Raw genomic sequence first — 18,742 nt, forward strand, 5'->3', positions numbered from 1 at the left:
GAGGGAGAGGGAGAGAAAATCTCAAGCATTCTCCACACTCAGCGAGGAGCCTGACATGGGGCTTGATCACAACCTGAGCCGAAACCAAGAGTCAGACGCTTAACGGACTATACCACCCAGGTGCCCCAACGCTACATCTTTTCAATTCAACTAAGGGCCAGTTTCCACTCAGAGAATGGAGAAGCCCACAGTTGACTAGCAGATATCTCCAGGACCCCCAAATCATCCTGAATTACACAACTTATCCAGACTCTTAAGACATGAACTGTTACAACATGTCCTACCTGCTCCTCCTGAAACGTCAAGCTCTCTTTTCTCAGATCCACTTTACCTGCTACTGCTTAAGTTTGATCAGGCCCCCCTCCACTCCCACCAGCTCTCTGCAGCCTTCAGAATAAAGTCCAAACTCTTTGGCTGCCAGGTTCAAGCCTTATCTTACATTCTGCCCTTTATCTTTATTGTCCTTTGACACTCTTGGCTCCACCCAAAATGACTCATTCAAACTAGGCCTTCCCGCCTCACTGCTTTTATTTACACTCTGCTCTGACCACAAGCACCATCCCAAGTTTCCACGGTCACCCCCTACCCATCCTTTCGGAGCTTTTCCAAATGCCACTTCCTCCAGGAAGCATTCCTAGACTCCCCCGACAGAAATAACCTCTCTATCCTCTGACATCATCACACTTCATGAGTGCATTTTTTATGGCACTGCAAGTCTCCATCTCGTCTTACAGTTCAGTGTCTTTATTTACTACCTCCCAACCAGGCTGTAAACTTACTGAGAAAAGATAAAATCCTTCCCATATAAAGAAAGACTGACCCTGAGAGTCAAGGAGGTGAAGAGGGGAGAAAGAGCAAACAAATCTCCAGAACAAGTTACAAATGAGAAAACTAAGGCTCTGTGGGGCAATGTCACCCAGCGAGATAGTGACCGAGTCAAAGCTCAGACCCACATCTCTCTAACCTGCCACTCTTCATCTCTCCAGGGAGAGTGCCCGGGGTGCTTTCCGGGGCATTTTCACCTATGTCCGGGATTTCTCTGGAGGATCTTATCAGGGACGCTGTCCTTTTTCTTCATTTTCAAGTGAGAAAGGTGAGGTCTGGAAGAGTCAAGCCCGAAGTCGCACAGTTAGCGAGTGGCGGAATCTACGCTGGGGCCATGTCTTCTGACTCCTGATCCTCTTTCCACTAACCCAGGCTCCCAGCTTGCCTGCGCTGGGGGCTTGGGAACTCAAGCCCAGGACAGCCACTAAGGACTGCCTAGATGGGCATCACTGTACCTCGGTGCCCCATGTCCCTGTAAGTAGTGGAGGGAAGGTAACCAGCTGCTAGTAAGGGCGCCTTCCGAGCGTCAGATCCCTGGGAACCTGCCTGGAGCAGGAACCTGGGGTGGGGAGAGTGGAAACCTACCTAAGAGAGAGGAGCTAGGGTCCCACCGCAAATACACCTGGAGAACGGAGATGTGCTTGAGGCTAGGGAGGAAGTAGGGGGCGGGGCCGACTCCATAACTTAGAAACCAGGAAAAGATGTGATGCTCCAGGGGCCAGGACCAGAGGAGGGGCTGTTCTCTTGCAGGTAGGAAATGGATCCCTGTCTCTCCCCATCCCTTAGGAGCAAAGCCTAAACTCAAGGCAGAATTCCCAGCAGGACTTCGAGGAGCCGCCTGGACCCTCGAGTGTCCCATAAGGATGCAGCAGCTGGGGGAGTCTGAGAGAGCCAGGTGGCTGGTAGACCCTCAGAGAGAGAAGGGGCACAGGAAAGGGGGACGGTCAGTCCTATGCCCTCAAAGCTGCTGGGCGAATTGGCCTAACCGAAAGGGAGACAACAATTAAACCCAGTGCCAAGTTCTAAACACTGGGCGCGGGGTGTTCCTGTGAGCCCCCCTGGCTAGTGAGTGATGTGACCAGAATCTTTGCTGCTGGATTTCAAGAGAGAAAAGGCAAGAAGGGCACTGGAGAGGAGGAAAATGTTAGTGAACTTGTAGCTGTGAGATAGAAAAGGGGAAGGATCACCCTTCCGTGGATGTTGGCAGTGGTTGATCTTAGTTCTAATCGCGTTGCCCAGCTGCCTTATGAAAGCAGCAGTTCCCTTTGTACTGGGGAAAGGGAAGGGCTGGGGGAGGCCTTGGGAACCAGAGGAGCATCCTTTCTGCCGCCCACCCATAGCCTACCTGGGAAACAAATGCTGCATTCCCATCCATCCGCCCATCGTGTCTAGGTAAAAAGGGCATTGGAATTTGCAGCCTCCAGCCTGCTTTCTTAATCAAACTGTCATCATGAGTAATAATTATCCCTTGGGAAACAGCAGAGTGACTCAAAAAGTGGTCCCCTCCCCCACTGCCACCCCCTCGCACAGCTCAGAGCTTTGTTCAGGGTGCCGAGAACCCCAGAAAGTGAAGCCACCAGCTCAGCTCGGGAAGCCTGTCTGCTTAAGTGACCATGCGGACTCCAGTGTCTGATGGGCAGTCACAAAAAGTCTCTTGGGCTCAAGAGCTCATTAGGGCTGGCTGTTCATCAGATGCAGGGTAGGGGGGGTGGGGTGCGGGGCAAGAAGCAAATACTGCTGGAGAAGTGATGCTTGTCAGGGAGACAGCACGCAGGAGGAGGAGCCCCGAGTGCCGCCCTCTGAGGATGGCCTTTTTCCTCAGGGGCTTCCCACCCACTCAGATTAATCCTAAGTGTAAAAATATAACGATAAGGAGAGCCACACTTACTCAACACCAACCATGTGCCTGTTGAAGGACCGAATTTTTGCATTCAGTTGAGGTTATTAGGAAGCTGGTGCATAAGGCCATCTGGGATGGTAAAATATGAAACAGGCCATGCGGGTTGGTACACGCCTGCTCCCCCGGCCCCCTCAATCACCCTCGTCTTCCGGATGAGGATGAGCAGGCCAAGGGACTTGCCAAACGTCAAGTTAGGGAGTCCGGGAGCTGGAGTTGGAACCCTGGCTGACTGACTCCAAGCTTTTGCACTTGACCACCAGACTACCAGCCCTGTGTGCGTGACAGGCCACTGCCCCCATCCCTGCTCCTCCCCCTTTACCCTAGAACCCACACAGAGTCTAAGAGAAAGCCCCAATCACCGAGCCAGCAAGAACTTCTCTTAATTATCATACTTGCAGAGCCCCGAGCATGCCAACTGTTGGGTATCTCCAGCCACCCGTGTGTGACCACCTCAGAGCCCCATCCATCTGGGAGGCCAGGGCCACGCGGTCCAGAGCCCATGACTCCCGGGCAGGGGGAAATGTAGGGGCTGGTAGAGATCTACCACTCGAGGTCTACCCTAGGGTACGCTCCCTCCCTTCCCTTCCTCACCATCAGTGTGCTTGCCTTAGCAGTATTCAGGACACATGGAGCCATTGCCAAAACCACAGAGGGCCACTTGCTAGGAGACATCCTCTTCCCAGGCTTTTCTGACCCATGAGAAATGGGTGTAAGCTGCGGTAGGAAGGTTTTGTCGGACACGGGTAGGGGTCTGTGTCCATGGGGGATACGGATGCAGGGCCAGCTGTGCACCAGCACTCAGTCCCTGAAGATCCTCTGTAAGTTGGACACTGCTGAGTCTAGGATAAATTAGATCCCTCCTGGCTAGAGTTACGGGATGAATAATGTCTTCTGAAAGACCTGCTTGGCCCCAGAACTGCGCCCACATCAACAGTCACTAGCTATGAAATGCTATTTCCTTTGAGACAATAATAGGTTTCCCCCCACCCCTGCCAGGGTTCTAGAGTCAAAGCCACGGAATGCGAGAAGACCCAGTGATACAGAAGTCTTTTTCTGCAGGACCTTGCTGTGCAAAGACGCGTGACAAATCTCCAAGAGCCAGCTCATCTGAACATTTCACCAGTGGAACCCCCATAACTATCTCATGGCATAGAGTTTCTCGGAACACTGTTTGGCGGGTGCTGTTCTAAGAGTGGGGACAAAACACTCACCACTGGGGTAGGGGGATGGGGAGTTTCAGCCATTGGAAAGGGACCATTTTTAATTCCACGGTCCCCACAAGGGGAACACAATTTCCATTTCCTCTTTCTCTTAACAAATTCTTAACTCCCTCGGGTTCCCTTTTAGGAGGCCCCTAAATTGCTCTCACAGATTCTCCCATTAAAGTCAAAACATGGTTCACACGGCACCCCTACTTCATCTACTGCTGCAATGAATGAGTCTATTTTTCTAGGAAGGTACTCATAAAAATGGGAATGATGGCAGTCAAATTTTATAGTGCATATGTTTGTGCCAGACACTGTTCTAGCTGTTTTATGTGGGTTCTCTTGTAATTCATTCACATTTTCCTTCCGTTAATTCTGCCCTGAGCCACCACCACCCCCTGCAACCCTGCACTACCCTCCTCCAAGAGGAGAGCTGGGGATCTCCTCCCCTGGAAACAGGTCACATGCAAAGGGAAGGGTAGAACTGAAAAAACAATTCAGGCTCTCCCTCTCTGCTTAGGAGCTAACCCACCCTCTCACTAGAAGCAGGACCCCTACCACATTATTTCCCTGGGGACCTCTGAGTACTCGATAAATATAAACAGAAATCAATGAGCCCCAAGCACTTTGTGGATGCTCCTTTGGTCACCCCTGTGCAGGGGTTACAAAAATTAATATTGCCACTTTTTCTTGACCGCTCACTAGGCAATCTACATACATTATCACAGATCCTCCCAACAACCTGTTATTCCTGAATTCTTTCAGAAAAGAGATTCCAGGGCTCCGAGGAGCTAAGTGGTTTACATGGAGCTTCACAGTGGGCAATTGGCCAAGCGGGGATTTGAATCCAGGTCCAACAGGCTCCAAAGCCCAATCTCTTTCTGAGGCATCACAGTCCTTCAGCTGTGTAGATAAACATGCAGACCAATAATTTTTTTTTTTTTTATAAAGAAATAACACGGTCAGTCAGTGAAGGAGTCCCAAACTGGAATCCAGGAGGATTGGTTACAAGATAAATATGCCCTGAAGACTGTTCTCCTGGTACCTGGGCACTGCCCATCCTTCACTTCCCAGCACGGGAGCATCTTCACCTTCCTTGCGTGATAAAATGTTGCGAGATAAAATACCGGATATCCGGTTAAATTTGAACTTCACATAAACAATACCTAATGTCTTAGTATAAGTATGTCCCAAATATTGCACGGGCTATACTTACACCTGAAAAATATTCATGGCTTATCTGAAATTCAAATCTGAGTGTCCTGTGTTTTTATTCGCTAAATCTGGCAACCCCACCCTAGAGTCAGAGGCATGCTGGGAAGTCTCCTGCCTGGCTCTAGGTCCCAAGTGTTGCTCCAATGGGAGTTGCCATGGCAGCCTGAGCAGGCCCTTCTGGAGCTGTCTCTACTTACCTACCCCCACCCCCACCCCAGCTTCACCTCGCCCCTGCACTCTCCATGCTCCAAACATGCTGAGCTACTTTCAGTTTCCTGAATGTGTCACGCTGCTTCTGGCCTCAGGTCTTAGCGCTTTGCTGTGTTCTGTGCCTGCCTTCTTCCCTCTCTCCCACTCTCTGGCCACTTCCTATTGATCCTTAGGGTCTCCACTTGGAGTTGCTTCCGCCAGGAAGTCTTCCCTGACACCCTGATCCCTGCCCCTTCCCATACTGCAGCACGCAGCATCTGCTGTCCACCGCGCTGCTTGCTCCAGAGAGCGGGGGTGGGTCACAAGCATCCTTGCGTCCCCACACCTGGCACCGACATGTAGCCTCAGGTAGTAAGTCAGCAGATGCTTATTAAATGAATGAACGGATGGATGGAGACTGTCCAGGCAGAGCTCGTCTCTTGAATGTGACTGCTTCCTTCCTCCCTTCTATCCTTACTCACTTTTTCATCTCTTGCCTCCTTTCCCTCCCTCAGAGTTGTGAAAGGCTGAGGCTTAGGTCCACAAGGGCACGTCCTGGCCTGGACTCAGGTGAGGAGAGAGCAGTCAAGGCTCAGAGAGGTCTCCTCGTGCCCCTTACCTGGTCATGCCATACCCACTGTCCCTGGGGGCTCACGTCTAGCTACAGGTCAGCGGAAACTTCTCGGCTTCTAAATCCTCCTGGCACATGCCCCCTCTGTGTGCAAACTCTGCTCCCCTTCTCCCCTTGGCCCCTTTAAGGGAACCTAATTGGATTGAGCCCCAAGTTTGGGGTGTGGGGAGACGACAGTGTCAGATGGCTGAGGGTTAGGGCAGGTGGTGGGGCTCGGTGGGCTCAGAACATCACCCATATGTTCCCTGTTCACCCACCCAAGGCTTTGCCCACGCACAGCCTGACAGCCAGAGAAGGCAGCACAGAACTTAACCCTTTTGTGGAATTTAGAAGGTAGTTTCACAAAGGACCAGTGAGCAGCAATCAGTGTTAACTTTAACCCCCAAACACACACGCGCGCACACACACACACACACGCGCACACACACACACACACACACACACCCTAGAGTTCTGCCTCTATGCCGCTTAAGGAACCCGGCTTGCTTCCAGTCAGGGCTTGATTTAGAAGATGCCCTCTGGGGGGCAGGAAGTCCATGCCAGAGCAATGGGGTGTGCTGGGAATACGACCAGGGTGGGGGTGCTGAAGGGCATGGGGAGAGGGGAGAGTGGGGAGGGCAGGGAGCAGCTCAGAGGCAGCTCCTGAAGCTGGATTCTGAAAGCCCTGCTCTGTTGCTCTCTGATCTGACCTTTAGAGGCAGGTGGCGATTTTGTGCCTTCTCATCATCCCCCCAACCTCCCCTCCCAGAATACGTTAAGAGGACAAAGCGGGAGAAACACCCTTCAGTGTCAAAGTAACTCCAAAAATAGAATCGCTCTGCCCCGGGGGGAAGGCTAGCAAGCTGGGCGTGCAGTGCACCCGCGGCTCTGGCCACTGAGTCCCTTCTGCAAGCGCTCCCGCTTCCGTCCAGGTGTCCAGGTACGCATAGTCTCGGAAACACCCCCCCCCCCCCTTCCAAGCCCTACCACCCCGGCCAGCCTCCAACTTGTGGCTGGGCGCTCGGCCCGGGTCGCGGGAGGGGACTCACACCGAGAGAAGCACCGACTCCGACGGCTCCTTGGCTGGGCCAGGTGAGGCGCCCGCTGCGCAGCGGCAGGTACAGGTGGGTCTGGGGGCTGCGGCAGGTAGGGGGTTCGCGGCCGCTCCGGAGGCCTCTGCTGAATAACAGGGCTGACAGGTTTGTGTTTTCCCCCTCTCCTCCTCCCAGTTAACCACACCCCTGCTGCTCTCCTCCTCACTTCCTTAAAGGGTGGGGTGTGTTGTCGGTGGTGCTGAGTGTGTGCCTGCTCCAGCCTCTTACCATAAACCCTGAAATAGACGCTGCCACCAATTCCCTGAGCTGCACGTGCCCACCTGGGGACCCATCTCCGGAGCCCCAAAGGGGTCTTCGGCCGTGGCCGTGGGCGTGCCCTGTGAGCGGCTGACCCCTCCTAATTCCTCCCACCCCTCCCCTCCTCCTCCCACTCCGCTTGCAGACTTTTGGAGGCCACACTTAAGAGGCTGGTGTTTCCTCTCTAGCCTCCAAGGAGGGTTCAGAGTGGAGATGGTTACCTGGCTCCCATAATCTCAGCATCTGGGCCCCTCCAGGTCTCTCCCTGTCCTAAAGTGGCCCCAACCCCTTGAGGGGGCATGGAGATCAGGTGAATATCACCAAGGGCTTTGGCAGAACCGATCCAGGTGCTTGTGCTGTGATAGGGCAGGACCAGAGGGCAGCGCAAGAATTGTCACAGAAGCTGGGCAGCCTTTACCCAGCCCTATCTCCATATCAGCTGACTTCGCTGCCCAAACAAAGAGGCTGGTTCACCTCTTTACTCAGGCAAGCAGGGCAGTGAAATGCAAGACAGTGACTCAAGGGCACTTAGAAAACCCTTTTTCCCCTGTTGCTAGAAAAATTCCAGACTTTCCCCCTGAGTAGGAGGAGGTGAACAGGACTTAGCATAAGGTCAGAAAGCTGGTATGTCCTCAATGTCTCCCACATCCTCAAAGTTCCTCTCCAGAGCCCCTGCCCCAAACTTCTTCATTCTGGGTCCTGTGAAGGATTGGGATCTCCCACAGTTCTAGAACATGCTATTCACAGGGTCGTCTCTGAGGATGGCGCCCCCTTGAGTTGTGCTGCCATAGGTGACAGCCCAGCATACATGATGGCCCCCCCAATACAACCTCACCCACTAACTCCAAACTCAGCCACCCCAGGAGAACAATAGGAAAATCCAGCATTTGGTGAGCATGTCTAAATGCCATCCAGTGTTGCTAAGAAAGCATTCCTTTGACACGATTTCGTTTAATTTCTCCCATTTTCTGAAAAGAAAACCAAGACTTAAGATTCCTTAATTTGTCCAAGGCCACAAAGCTAGAAAGTCAATGTTTCTCAAAGTGTGACCAGAGGACGGATGACTTGTATCTTTTAAAATGCAGATACCTGGATGGCACTTCGGGTTTACTGACAATCAGAATCTCTGAGCCTGGGGCCCACCTGCCCAACCAAGGCAACTGACAACCCGTTGGATGGGAGCTCATAGCCACAGCTGCAGGAGCTCCCCCTGGTTCATCCCATTCACCCATTCATGCTGTCCCCAGCACCAGGTAATGCTGGCAACCCGCAAAGCAGTCAGAAGGTGTCAGGGGAGACCTTGGCTAGGGCTCGGGGTGATCAGGCAAGTGGGACAGGTCAACTGGAGTTAGCAGGCAAAGTGTGGGGAAGACTAACGGACCAACTGACCGCACCACAAGCAGATTGTCAGAGGGCTTCGGAAAATGGGGGCTCCGTGTTCTTGTGCATGGGAATGAGGAGATGAATGTTGAGCAGTTGAAAGTTAGATACTTGCATTAGCTGTTGAGGGTCTGTGTTGGGCTGCAGGCAGTGGGAACTAAGGAGGAAAACTAATCCAAACAGGTTTAAGGAAAGGTGAGTTTGTGCTGCTGCCCTGTGGCCAAATCCTTAAACTACAATCTAATCGGGCCTTCATTCGAGAAAAGTTTTCAGATTTTCAAAATTTTCAGAGGATGTTGAATTCTTCACAGATATTTCTTTAAAGCTCTGAAACCTAGTTCCTAGCATCGTAGGATAATCGGTTTTATTTATGAAAGAGACCTTGGGAAACTCCCTGGGATGGATACTGTGCCTGCAGGTCTCCCTATGTCCTGTCCAGTATCAGTCATGACAAGTTAAGGTGACAGGGTCACACATGTCAGCCTGTTACCTGCCTTTTAAAAAAACCTATCAGAAATGTTTCCAGGAGCCTAGAATTCTATGTAAATGGTCTTTTAAAATTCTACCGACATCTCATTGTGTGTTCTAAATTTTAAGATGGTAGCCAACGGAGCAGGTTTAGATGCACATGGGAAGGAGACGGTCAAGAGGGAAGAATGTGACCTTGGCCAGGCGAATCCATTTCTCTGAGTTTGTATTTCCTAATCTAGGAGAGTAGAGGAATAAGAAATACCTCCCCAACCTATTTCACAGGGTACTGTGATGCCCCAATTAACTGATAAGTATGAAAATATGCATACTATGGTGATTATTATGTTATTGTGCTATAACATGCTATGATTTTATTTTTAGAAATCATGGGAATTAGGGGCACCTGGCTGGTTCAGTTGGTAGAACATGCGACTCTTGATCTCAGGATTGTGAGTTCAAGCCCCACGTTGGTTGTGGAGCCTACTTAGAAAGAAAGAAAGAAAAGGAAGGAAGGAAGGAAGGAAGGAAGGAAGGAAGGAAGGAAGGAAGGAAGGAAAGAAAGAAAGAAAGAAAGAAAGAAAGGAAAAGAAAAAGAAAAAGAAAGAAAATAGGAATTAAATAGGGTAGGTTTAGTGGGGAGTGATTACATAGGTATCTGTTATACAGATACAATCAAGTGTTCACTGTGACTGGAACTTTCATCCATCACCTAATGGGCCTTCACAACAATTCACTGAGGTAAATAACAGTATTCCTCTTTTGTAGAAAGGAGGCTTGGAAAAGGTAAATAATTTGTCCACAGCCACCCAGAGCAGGGCTGAATATAAACCCATTATTGGCATGTAATGATACGTCATCGGAGTCTCTCTATTATGGATAATGGAATGAAATCACATAATGTAAATTTGTTATTAGAATACATTTCATTTTTGGGCGCCTGCGTGGCTCAGTTGGTTAAGCGTCTGACTCTTGATCTCAGCCCAGGTCATGATCTCAGGGTTGTGAGTTCAAGCCCCACATTGGGCTCCGTGCTGGGCATGGAGCCTACTTAAAAAAAAAAAAAAAATCAGAATACATTTCATTTTAAAAGAATAGTATGGTTATAAGTGTTCTGAGCAAAAAAAAAAATGAACAAAGAAAAAAGTCATGGGCACAAGGATTAAATAACTGAAATCCTTCATCACCAAAGAACACCTACCTCTAATTAAACCAGGCACTACTGGGTTTGCTAAATGAACCACAGTTGGGCCCAACTCCCCCCAAAAACGACAAAAAACTCCCCAAACCTCAAAACCATGCCCTTGACTTCAAAAGGACTCTATTCCATTTATGAAGGCACAGCTGGCTGTCCTCCTTTCTTCCCTTATAATAGAATCCCTGATTTTTAGTTGGTCCTAGGCTGCCCCAAATAAAGACTGCATGTCCCAGTCTCCTTTGCAGGTATGGCCAGTGATTAAGTTCTGGGCAATGGTTGGTGAGTGCTAGTTATGTGTGCAGCTTCAGGATCATGCCGTCAAGGGAAGGGGCAAGCCTCCACCATTTCCTTTTCTACCTGCACCGAATGATGGAACCCAGAGCCACCATCCTGGTCTGTGGTGTTGAGAAATGAAGTCTGGGTCCCTAGTGCCATCAAGCCACAATGCTAGCCCTAGACATGGTCTGGGCCAACTTGAACTTTTATATGAGAAATTTAAATTTTTCACGTCGCTGCATTTGGGGCTTTTCTGTCACCATAGCTTCAAATGTACTTCTAATATACAATCACTCAGCCTATTTTCTTTTGTCTCTAAATTAAGGCAGAACCTAAATTTCCTCATCTATAAAATGGGAATAACTTACTACAGGGTTGTCAGAAGGACTAGAAATAACACATGTAAATTTCCCTGCTAGTGCCATGGCTCATAGCTGGCAATAAATGGAAGGTATTATATCCTGTTGCAACTTTTAAAAATGTGTTCCTGAAATAAAAATAATGGTTACTTTAAAATACTCCATCACTGGGGCGAATGGATGGCTCAGTCGGTTGAGCGTCTGACTCGATTTCAGCTCAGGTCATGATCTCAGGATCGTGATATCGAGCCCTGTGTTGGGCTCCACGCTGGGTGTGGAGCCTACTATAAAAAAGAGGGGGGAGGATTTACCTAAAATACTCCACCATACCCATTCCCCCAAATGTGGAGGGGAGAAGTGAGACAAAAATAGCAAATTTGATTACTGATGTAAGCTGAATGATGGGTAGGTGGGGGTTAATTATACTGTTCTCTCTCACATTGTGTTTGAAAATGTTCACAGTGAAAAAGTTAAAATAAATGAAATCTTTCCACGGAGGAAAAAAAAAAAATGGATTCCTGGACGTAATCCAAAGTGAATCTCTTTGGGAAAAATAAAACCATATTAAATCCATTAAGAAATTAATTTGGGGACCCAAGAGGGAGGGCAGCTGGAGAAGTCAGAAGAATGTTTTTATTTTCCTTTTAAAGACAACAGGCAGAGTCTCAGTGCCACAGAGGGAGGGCAATTTCCACAGCTCCGGGCACCGCTGTCTGGCCTTGCGCAGCTCCCCAGGATGGCTGCAGGGCAGTGGGCTGCAGGGCGCTCGTGCAGGGTGCCCGTGTGGAAATGGAGCCTGCCTGCTGCCCTGCCCAGTTCAGTCCAGCTCCATGACTTCTGTGACTTTGGCTTTCTTGGCTCTCAATCCTTCACTCCCACCTGTGAGGGAGCTCGCCGGGTCCCCACAGCCTATGGATAAGCTCTGAAGCAATGGCATGGCCATATGAACCTTGTCTTGCATTACTGACATCTGCAATTCTAACAAATGCGGCTGGCTCTCTGTGCCTGGTCCACACTAGGAAGCATCAAGCGGCATTGAGAGCAGGCTGCTACAGGCAGATTGGCTGTTAGCAGCAAGAAGCGCCTTTAAAAAAGAAAGAAAAAACGAAGTGCCTAGCAAATGCAAGAACGCTTAAAACACAGGCATCTGTGGCCATTTACAGGACAGAGACAAACAACCCTACATACTGCACTAACTCCTGAGGGCACCCCTTTATTACCCAGCGCAGCACAGTAATTATTGTCTATTTTGTAAGTCATGAAGGAAAGTTTACATTATGTTCTGCATCCCATATTTTAAGAGGGGAAAAAAAAATCACACATTTTTTAAAAAGTCTATTCAAAATACTTGCAATAAAGTAATTGGGTGCTCAGAGAGAAATTTCAGGAACATGGAAAATCCATTTAGATTTCATTTTGTCAAGTACCAAGTCTGTACTGGAGTATCTTACCACCCTACCTCCTTCACAGTGAAGAGCAGCAGTGTGTAACCTTCACGGGGGACATCCAAACAAGGGGCTGAAAGCCTGAATGTCCACAGAGGCAAGGCAGGGGACGTGAGGGAAGCTAGCTGCATAGGGTCTGTGGCAAACTGGAGAACAAATGTCCCTCATTACAGGGAGCACCTGCTATTCAGCTCAAAAGTCTACTGCCCTGCAGAAGAGGAAGCTTAATGTAGCAATGCAGCAGAGCTTTCTTTTTCTAAAAGCAAAGACAGACAATGAACTATCCAAAAAGGAAATTAAGACAATAACTCCATTTGCAATAGTATCCAAAAGAATAAAATACTTAGGGATGAACTTCATGAAGGAGGCGGAAGACTGTAAAACATGGCTGAAGGAAATCACAGGACATAAATAATGGAATGGAAAGATAGCCTGTGTTCATGGATTGGAATACTCAGTACGGTTGTTAAGATGTCCATACTACCCAGAGTGGTCTACAGGTTTAATGCAATCTCTATAAAAATCCCAACAACATTTAATGCAAAAAAAAAAAAAAAAAATCCATCCTAAAATTCGTATGGAATCTTAAGGGATCCTGATGGCCAAATAATCTTTATAAAGAACAGAGTTGGAGGTCTCACACTTCTAGATTTCAAAACTTATTACAAAGCTACAGTAATGAAAAAATGTGGTACTGACAGAAAGACAGACATACAGACCAGTGGAATAGAATAGATAGCCCCAAAATACACTCTTGTGTATGTGGTCGAATGATCTTCAACAATGGCGCCAAGGCTATTCAATGCAGGAAAGGACAGTCTCTTCAACAAATGGTGTCAGGAAACTGGCTATTCACATGCAAAAGAGTGAAATTGGACCCCTCCCTTACACCATATGTAAAAATTCATTCAAAATGGAGGGGCTCCTTGGTGACTCAGTCGGTTAAGGGTCCAACTCTTGGTTTTGGCTCAGGTCATGATCCCGGGGTCCTGGGAGCATTGGGCTCTCTGCTCAGAGGGTGCTTACCCTCTCTCTCTCCCTCTGCCCCTCCCCTCGCTTGTGCACTCTCTCTCAAATAAATAAATCTTAAAAAAATTAATTCAAAATAGATTGCAAACCTACTCGTGAGATGTAAAACTATAAAACCTTAGGAAAAAAATAGGGAAAAGCTTCATGACATTGGATTTGACAACGGTTTCTTGGCTATGTCATCAAAAGGCAACAAAAATAGCTATAGATCAATTGGACTACATCAAAATAAATAATTTCTATGCATCGAAATCGACAAAGTGAAAATGCAACCTACAGAAGGGGAGGAAGTATCTGCGAGTTATATATCTGATAAGGGGTTAAAATCCAGAAGATAGAAAGAACTCATACAACCCAACAACAGAAAATTACCTAATTTAAAAATCTGCAAAGGACTTGAATCAACATTTCTCCAAAGATGCTATCCAAATGGCCAACAAGCATATAGAAAGATGTTCAAGACCACTAATGATTAGGGAAATGTAAATAAAAACCACAAGGAGATATCACATCACACCCAATAGGATGCCTACAATGCAAAGAAAAGAACAGAACAAGTGGAGGCCAGGATGTGAAGAAATTGGAACCCGTGTGGCCCTATTGAGGGACATAAAATGGTGCAGCTACTATGTAAGACAGTATGGCGGTTCTTCAAAAAAAGTAAAAGTAGAATTACCATTATGATCCAGAGTCCACTTCTGGGCATATATCCAAATGAACTGAAAGCAGAGCCTCGAAGAGATGTTTATGCACCCACGTTCATAGCAGCATTATTCACAAGAGCCAAAAGTGGGAGCAACCCCAGTGTCCATTGATGGATGAGTGGATAAACACAAATGTGTTCTACCCATACAATGGAATATTATTCAGCTTTAAAGGAGGAAGGAAACGCTAACACAGGCTACAACATGGATGAACTTTGAGGACATTATACTAAGTGAAATAACCCAGCCACAAAAAGACAAATACTGTATGATTCCACTTATATGAGGTACCTAGAATAATCAAATTCATAGAGACAGGAAGTAGACTGGTGATTGCCAGGAGTTGGGGGAAGGAGGGAAAAAGATTTAATAGGTAAAGAGTTTCAGTTTTGCAAGATGGAAAGTTCTGGGTATTGGTTGCACAACAATGGGAATATACTTAACATTACTGAACTGTACACTTAGAAATGCTTAGGATGGTAAATTTTATGTTTATTTTAGCACAATTAATTTTAAAGAAATGTTGACTTTTTATGTAAAATCTCCTAATTTGCAAATGTTGGCAACTGTCCTGAACCTATAGTTGCCTACCTAATGGCAATTTCCCTCTCTTTCTTAATAAATAGCCAAGTCCCAAATGTATCTCAGTGACCATCTCTCTACTTCCATGACTCAGGTAAATCCTGACTGGTTCAAGTCAATCATAGTGGTCTTATTCCTCTTGTCAGTGATGCATTTAGAGGTGAATGTGTGACCCAGTTCTGACTGATAAGGTGTGAGGAGAAGTCTTCTGGAGGGTTTTAGAAAAGGTTTCTTAGCTCTGAAAATGAGACATAGTAGAGAGAAATGGCCCTATTCCATTTATGGACATTGGCTGATATCAGGGTAAGATGCCTGGAGCTGTTGCAGTAATTTTCCAACCAAAAGGAAGCCATAGGCAGACCTGCAAGATGGAAAGAATCTGGGGTCTCAGTGTCTTTGGGTTGGACATAGCCTTCTTGCCTCTAGACTTTTGGTGATATGAGATAATCCATCTGCTTACTGTTTAATCATTTTGAGTTGCATTTTAAAGGTGGAGGCTTACCAAATGTCCATTGACTGATGAATGGATAAAGAAGTTGTGGGATATATTATGTATAAAATATACTATATATTTATATATATAAATATATATAATGGAATATTACTCAGCCATAAAAAAGAATGAAAGCTTACCATTTGCAATGACATGGATGGAGCTAGAGTGTATCATGCTAAGCAAAATAAATCAATCAGAAAAGGACAAATACCACATACCATATGATCACTCACATGTGGAATTTAAGAAACGAAACAAATGAACATGGGGGGGCAAAAATGAGGCAGGCAGCCATAGAACAGACTCTTAACTAGAGAGAACAAACTGAGGGTTGCTGGAGGAGAAGTGGGGGGCGGGGATGAGCTAAATGGGTGATGGGCATTAAGGAGGGCACTTGTGATGAGCACTGGGTGTTATATGTAAGTGATGAATCACTAAATTCTACCCCTGAAAATAATATTACACTGTATGTTAACTGGAATTTAAATAAAAACTTGAAACAAAAACAAAAAAATAAAAAATAAAAGTTGAAGTTTAGAAGATCTTAAATTACATATTATACAGAGGGGAAAAAAACATGTGGCTCAAATAAAAGAAGTCTTCAACCAATCTGACCCAGAGGCAGGCAATTCACTACCCTAGGTTTATCCCTAACCAGTTACATTAACACTACTTCTTATGGAAGTTCTCCCTGCATTATTCAAACTAAATCAGAGCCCCTACCCTCCTTTTTTCTCCATGGTTCAGGCTTCAGAGAAGGCCCCAGTCATCTCTATGTCCCACATCAAGCATCGGACTATAGTGATCTCCTTTAAGACTTCCATGATATTTCTGTTGAATAAGCTCAATCATGTTTGCATCTCTGGTTGCCTATTTCTAGAAGTTGCTCTTGCAATTGCCAGCTCTGCAACTGTTGGACTCAGCAGCCATCCTATAGAACATTAACCCTTTATTAGTCTTTGATATGAAATCTGATTTTCATATATTAACAGAACTACCCCAGCTTTGACTCCTGTTAGCGTATCTTTTTCTATCCTTTTTACTTATTTGTATGCTTATATTTAAAGTGGGTTCCTTTTAGGCAGCATACAGTTGGGTCTTACTTTTCTTTTAAAATCTAATCTTGTTAATCTAATCTCTGCCTTTTACTTGCAGGAGTCACTTTCTAGTCTAGAAAAGAAAAAAAAAAAAAAAAGAATTCACCCATCTTTCTGCACCTAGGAATTTTTTTCTCTAACACAACATTTGAAAAATAGTTGTCATTCCTTACATACACTTTCATGGGTATAGTAGGGGTTTGGAAAGTGGCAGTGCTTGGCAAGAATGCCTGGGGTCTGGGATGGGGCAAGTCAGAGACAGCAAGAACTGCCAGTGGACTTTTGCATTAGCTCGGTAGGTATAACAGAGAGCCTGAACTTCAAGGTCCTCTGGAAAAGTTCTTCAGAAGTTAGTGACAGACTGTTTATAGTCACCAAGATTTCTCTTTTCTGGTCTCTGGGTAAGTATTAGTCACCCTCTTTACTGAAATTATGCAAAGCATAAGAAAGTTCAGAGTGTTTGAGCTGCTGCTGAGAACTTGGAGCATTTAGTTGGATCTTTCCTTTTATGGTTGAGGAAAAGGAAGTCAGAAAAGTGCCCTGGGTCATGCCTTTGGCTAGTGGTGGGCCTTGGAATAGAACCAAGTCCTTTCCGGATTTCCCGAAAGCCTGGAGAACTTTATTGGTTGAACGGTAACTTTTGTATTCTGCTTAAAGAAAATAAGATCTATTTAATTTCTATTCTTCACCCCTGTTTTGATTTGTGGCCCCACTCAGAGTCTGAGAAAAACAATGACAAAACAAACAGGGAAAAGCCTGTAAGAACAGTATGAAATACACAGATAGCAAAACAGATAGACTGACAGAGCACTGGGACACACAGATAAGAGAACACAGTCAAAGAAAAGGAAACTAGAAAACAAGATTTTCAGGGAGGTGCCTGGAGTGTAGGGTTATTAGCCCCATCTTGTGGCCTTTTCAGAGACTGCCTCTCAGGTTAATTTTTGAATCAGTAACTGTTAACTCCAGATGTGATCTAGAACAGTGGGCCTCAAGATTTAGTGTGCCTGGGAATCCCTGGAGAGCACGTGAAAATGCAAATACCTGGGCCTTTCTCTCAGAGAGGCAAGTAGATCAAAGTGGGCCCAGGAATCTGCTTTTAAAAAGCTCCCCAGGTAATGCAGAACCATGAGCCATGCATAAGAAACAGTGCAGAAGGCAGTAATTGGTGGTGTTCATCCCCTTGGCTTTGTGGGAAACAGGCTACTCTGAGGAAAAGTTTGAAAGACAGCTGTCAAGAACTATAAAACGACTGAGATTTTAGCCTTTTTGCAAATTAACAAGTTAGCCTGTAACAGGTTCAAGAATGCTGGTAGGTGAGAGTCCTGCATCAGAGACAAAGAGAGGCTCATTACTAACGTTGGTAACAACAGTCCGAGAATTATCATTTGGGCCACTTTTCTGAGCCCCGATTCCCAGAATCCTCTGTGATGAGGGCCATGGCAGGCGGCCTTATAGAAGAGCAATTAGAAGCTCAGGGAAACAGAATCTCTCATAACGGAGATTAAGTCGGCCAGATCTTTGCCTGGAGGGAGACATTATTTTTGTCCAAGGCTATTCACCACAGAAACATCCTTGAAAAGGTATTCCAAAAAAGGCAGTCAGTGCCTCTGCTCAAAAACAGAAAAATGACAACTGGAGAACTGTCTTCCAACAGAAACCGGGAAAATGGACGTGTGTCAGGGGAAAGGAATCCTACATCTGAAGGCTGTAAAGTGGTCAAACTGAGGCAAGAATGGGGAGTTGGGAGACAGTCAGGCCTGCTATAGCAGGTAGGAATTCAGCCTGGATTCTACTTCCCATAGCTCGCTTCAAAGCAATCCCTGCTCCTTCTGTTTTAACGGGGGCCTGCCTCATGTAATGAGTACTTTCCGTATTTAATTTTAATCCTCACATCTCACGTAGACAAGTGATACGATCACCATTTTACTCATTAGGAAACAGAGTTTGGAAACACTGTGACCCGCCCACTTATGCAACCACGGGACACAAGGGTCTTTTTAGAGGTCTTCCCACTACCCGCTTCTCTCACCTGTTTCCTCTTTACTCCAGGGTACAGAATTAAGACTGGCCAAACTAAGTGAACAACGAAAGCAAGGGTGGGGGACAGATCTTTGCCCCTACTTCGGAACCAGGAAGTGGAGCGCTCGCTCTTTCCCAACTGCGCGGACCAGAAATTTCCAGGGAGTGGTTGAGGAAGAGGCTCCCGAACTTCCTGTCGCATTTCAAATCGGAAATAGGTTTCCCGTGACACGGAAGCCCGGCAGCACAAATGGGGAGTTTCCTTCTCCCTAACCCCGGCCAGACCGCAGAGGACCGGCGACGACCGGCGACGACCGGCAAGGATCGCAGAGCGCCGGGGTCCGCCCCGCTCTTCCGGGGTTTCCTGCGCGGATCGGAACTGGGGCGGAG

General features: G+C 46.9%; 1 protein-coding gene across 4 annotated transcripts in view; it reads right to left on the minus strand.

The window, feature by feature from the left end:
* Positions 1 to 18,685, minus strand: part of PTK2B (protein tyrosine kinase 2 beta) — a 135,359-nt gene extending 116,674 nt beyond the window's left edge. For 2 of the 4 annotated variants that reach the window (XM_064585353.1, XM_045880053.3), the window contains exon 1: positions 6,994 to 7,188. The gene's annotated coding sequence lies outside the window, so the exon portion shown is untranslated. Of the gene's footprint in view, positions 1 to 6,993; positions 7,190 to 18,362 lie in introns of those variants that run through there. The other 2 variants (XM_064585352.1, XM_045880054.3) reach the window with 2 other exon arrangements.
* Between the last annotated feature and the right edge of the window lie 57 nt (positions 18,686 to 18,742).

This window comes from Mirounga angustirostris, unplaced genomic scaffold, assembly GCF_029215605.1.
Source record: "Mirounga angustirostris isolate CCGP_5_RB_7025 unplaced genomic scaffold, mMirAng1.0.hap1 SCAF_2, whole genome shotgun sequence".
In the NCBI taxonomy this organism is placed as follows: Eukaryota; Metazoa; Chordata; class Mammalia; order Carnivora; family Phocidae; genus Mirounga; species Mirounga angustirostris.